This window comes from Capsicum annuum, chromosome 11 (genome assembly GCF_002878395.1).
Source record: "Capsicum annuum cultivar UCD-10X-F1 chromosome 11, UCD10Xv1.1, whole genome shotgun sequence".
Lineage (NCBI taxonomy): Eukaryota > Viridiplantae > Streptophyta > Magnoliopsida > Solanales > Solanaceae > Capsicum > Capsicum annuum.
Window position 1 is genome coordinate 199810795 of NC_061121.1, and position 4914 is coordinate 199815708.

The window sequence follows — 4914 nt, forward strand, 5'->3', positions numbered from 1 at the left end:
GGGATAAACTCTACCTTTACCTCCTTAGTTGCCTTTGGTTGTTCTTCATTCAGCTTCTTACCACTCTTCAAGGTAATTTCCATGATTTGTTTTGGATTTTTTGTGTTTCTTGGTAAACTACCTTGAGGCCTGGTACTTAATTGTTATTGTAACTGCCCCAATTACAACTCTAAGTTTCTCTGTACCACTTGCTGATTTTTTACATCCTTATCCAACTGTATCTGATTCGCTAGAACCTGTTTCATCATCTCTTCTAATTTGCTAGTTGACTAAATTGGTTGCATCTGTGGTTGCTGAAATGGTTGTTATTGGGCGGCCCAAGGCTGATTTTGTGGTTGAGTCTTCCACTTGTAAGTGTTTCCATAGTTCTACCTACGAACATCACTGATTCAGGACTTGCTGCACATATAGTCTCTTGAGGCCCACTATTACTACATACTTTACACCAACCTACAGCTTGTTGGATTACATTTACTGTGTCTGCAGGTTGTGTCACTCCCAACTTCAGACTGCTAATTTAATTTTGCAAGGCAGAGATCTGTATGGATATGGCAGTGAATTGATCAACCTCTAACACCTCTAAAATTCTTTTAGTAGCACTCCTCGAGTCTAAATGCCACTCTGGATAACCTTGACCTATGTGGTTCAATAGAGTATACAGCTCATCATAAGTCATCTCAAGGGCTTGACCACCTACAGTTGAATCTAACAAAATCTTTGTTTTATGGTCAAGAGCCTCTACAAAAGTATGAAAAATTACCTTATCAGACTATTGATGGTGTGGACAATCCTGAAGAAGAGCTTTGAACTGCTCCCAAGCATGGTAGAGATTCTCATTTGTCTTTTATTTGAAGCATAATATCTCACTACAAAGTCTTGCAGTCTTGCCAGATGGGAAGAATCAAATAAGAAATTTTCTAGCCAAATCATCCCATGAAGTGATTGAATCTTTCGGTTCCTCAGCCAACCACTTTTTTGCTTCCCCCCACAGAGAGAAGGGGAAAGTGTCATCCTCACATAATTTTGATTTACGCCCATCGGGATGAGCATATCACTAATTTCTAAAAACTTCTGCAAGTGGACCCGTGGATCTTTATGTGAAAGCCCAGTGAATTTTCCACTGCTTATTAGAAGCTGAACCATATTCTATTTGAGTTCAAAATTGCCTCCAGCTGCCGTCTTATGAAACAGGGAGGTTAAATTTATTGGAAGTGGGGTTTCCAATTCTCTTATGGTCCTTGAGACTGCTTGTTCTTCAGCCATTAGAGCAGGAACTACTTGGTCTTCTTCTATTTACGGAAATTGGAGGAGACAAATTATGTCACTTCTTCATTGATGGAAGTTTTGTTCAAGTTCCAGGCTTGGTTCAACTAAATCCCTATCTCTTTCCATCTTTCTAACCTTAAAAACTATTTTTCGTAATCACAAAACCAATACCAAGCATAAAAACACCAAAGAAATCTAAAGCGCAAAACTAAAATAAAACATTTGCCAGTTGCAAGTCTCCGGCAATGGTGCCAAAAACATGACAGCACACACACTAGTGTATATGGTCTATCAAGTAGTAAAGTGGCCTAATGAAAGAAAGTATCGATCACACAGGGACTTGGTTAAACAATGATTCAATTTTAGTTCATAATTTAGATTCAATTGATGCTATCGTAACAAAAAGAGAGTTTGGATTTTGTAAATTGCAAGTAAAGTAAATAATGTGTAAAGTAATGATCTTGGACAATCAATAAGAGTAGATCCAGGGTTAAAGCACTTTGAACACTCGTACTATGTTATTGAACTTCATTCATTAACTTGCTTATCTTGGTTGTCGATTTGTAGTGTTAATCGCATGATTATGGCATCCCGACCTCTAACCAATTACCTAATATGGACATTACAACTATATCATTGAGGGGGGATGTAATAATCCAATTAAGTTCTTTAAGATATCATCCTACATTTGAATCAAGTAAGGCATATAAGTACATCCCTGTCCTAGACACTAATTCAAATTACTTATTTTATAAAGGAATAAGAACCTTGTTCTATCTACCCCACGTTCTATCTTCCTATTCCACCACCCAAAATCACAAGGTCGATAATGAATATATTCTAAGGCACATGAATCCTTAAAATAGTTATAAAAAGGGTAAATAAACAAACATAATGATAAGTAATTCAACAAACTTAATTCAAAACGGAAGAAGTCATGATTTGGCCTTAACCCCAAAAAGGAAGTTTTTAGCCACTCATAGTCATAATCATGATCCAATAGGTTGAAATCATGTTATGATCTAATAGAATGTTAAATAATAATGTAAGAACCTAAGTTATGAATTTGTAGAAGCCTCCTTTATGTTCCTAAACTTCCAATGATGAATAACAATGTTTACAAAGATGTATTTATAGTAGATAACAAGACCCAAGCCGTGAAGGATTCAACTTGCACTCATGGTTGTATTTGATGTCGGGGCCGCTCTGCAATGGTCAATTGAGTTGAGTGGAGGTCGTGATACACTAGATGGTCAAGTAAATCTAGGGTCGCATTCTGAGGGCTGGTTGGGTAAAGTTGGGGCCGTGATGCACCCCTATCATGATACCTTACTGGAATTAGCCTCTTGAATTTTGGATAAGTGTTGGGCGTTCCTCCTTTCATCCTTGACTTTGTGGTGTCTTTCCCATGGTTTTCCAGCCTAAAAATCATCCATATATCATTATATTAAGCTCATAAAATATCCTACAATAACACACCATACGAACTAGAGTTTAAACAACACAATATCCATCACATCAAATCAAAACAAGAGCAAAGACAAGGCAAATTTCCATGATCTTCCACTTCATGTTTTGACTCTTTACTTGACTCGCCTGAACTTTGTACACTAACAACAAGTTTTTACACATTTAATAACACTATTAAAACCATTTATAACAGATTAAACGCAATAGAATCCAACAAAATAGACTAGACAAGCACCTAGCTCAAGCTAGTAACAATAGTTTCATCGATTGAACTCTAAGTGATCTAATTAAACCCAAACTTGTTTGAAATACACTTTGTACATTACAATCACACACTTTAAAACTTATATGATTATTTATATCAATATTAACATGTTAAGCACTCAATTTACTCTCAAAATAAGGCAAAACAAGCTAGAATAATGACCTAGAAGTATATAAAACCACCTTAGATCAAAAAGTTTGAGGTCCTACCTTCTAAATTGACTAGTTCATCACCCGGTAATGGTTTTATATTGATGTCGGGAGGTTTAGGATTCGTCTTTTAGGTTTTTTGGTCCATCTCCTAGTGATATCGTTGATCTTAGTATCAGTATGGAGTTAGACACTTTATTCTTATTGTGATATGGTTCTAGTTCTATTAGATTTAGAGATTTAGAGATGGATGATCTTTTATGTGACCATTTCCTAAGTTGGTGCTTTAAGTGGTTTTTGCCTAGATGGAGCATTGGATTGACCAGTTTCCAGTGAAGGTTTCATTCTCTGAGTTGCTAGAGTTTTTTCTATTACTAGAGCAGTTTCCAGCCTTGATGAGTTCTTGAGTATGTTTTGGTGGTTTATTCCCTTCGGCAAATATGGAATTGATAGCTTGTATTTTTGGTCGGTGATTTATCCTCCGTAGTGATTTGTTCTTAAGTTATATTTTGATTTTGATTTTGGCATGATTTAGCAAATATATGTCTAATTTAGATAGTAAGCTCAATTTGAGTATTTGACATTACTTTGAACTTGTTGGCTCAATTTTGGACTTGATGCCTTGAGATGGTGATTTGGAGGTTATTGCAGATTTAGAGTGTGGATGTTTATCCATCTTTAGGTTTGGTTCAGGTAGTTGAGATAAAGTGATTCAACCTTGGTATTGAGATTTCAATGAGAAGTTATAGGGATAGGGCGCAACCTTCGTTTTCAAATTTGTCTTGATTGGGATTTCACCTATAGGCTACCTAAGCCTACACCTTATCTGCCTTTTTGGTCTTTCTTAGTTTAGATGGATTATGGTTGATAGGTGTGTTGATGATAGTCTGTTGGCACGGTATTTGTCCCTTCAACTTTGACCTTGGGTTTCAGGTTTCACTAGGATTTTGGATAATCTACTCAATAGAAGTAGTATGATTTAGTTGGATTCAGCATGGCTTCATCTTTGGTTGATGGGACCTCTTGGAGATGATCAGTCAGTGGTGATTATTTGTGCTTTTAACTCCTGGCTTTCGGTTTTGAGGGTAATCCAAACCAGTTGTAGCATTGGCATAGAGTACAAACCTTGGTTGTCTCTATTTGTGTGCCAAGGTAGAGCGTGATGGGCTTATTCTCATGGTTTCTTTTATGGATTTTTTGTGGAGTATCTTTCTTCCTTCGAGTTTACTATGATGTAATTGTGTAGACAGGACTCAGGTGATTTTCTTCTTGATTTGGAGTGGATAAAAGGTTTAGAAAGGCAAAAGAAGGTTATATTTAAATTTGGAGTTGATTTCATGGATCATGCCTTGATTTGCCTATGACTTGGATGAGTTTTTATTTGATTGTGCTGGTATTGGTATGGTATCAATATTTCATGGTTGAATTTATGTGCATCAGCATTCCTCAGTTCAATTAGATACCGGTTAGTGATTGAGGCTGAGTTTTGGTTGTTTAAGAATGAAGTGCAAAAGTTAATTTGAAAAGGGATATTTATGGAAAAATCCCTTGGAAGTGTAATTTCTTTTTGGAGGTTATCTAGGAAGCTGTTCTCGAAGCATATTGTAATGCCCTAAAAAATGGGTCCCGGAGCGTCACACGGTGCTTGAGGCTACGAGTAGCCCCAAGCTAACCCTTGGAGCCATTTTTCATTCAGTTTAACACAAATCAACGGGGTTTCCATAAATAACCCTCAAATATCAATAGAGTAATCATCATCCAAGA

General features: G+C 36.6%; 1 non-coding gene across 1 annotated transcript; it reads left to right on the forward strand.

The window, feature by feature from the left end:
* The first annotated feature begins 766 nt into the window (after positions 1 to 766).
* On the forward strand, positions 767 to 877 carry LOC124889150. The gene has a single exon (XR_007047762.1). It is a non-coding gene; the product is annotated as a small nucleolar RNA R71 (small nucleolar RNA).
* Positions 878 to 4914: the final 4037 nt, after the last annotated feature.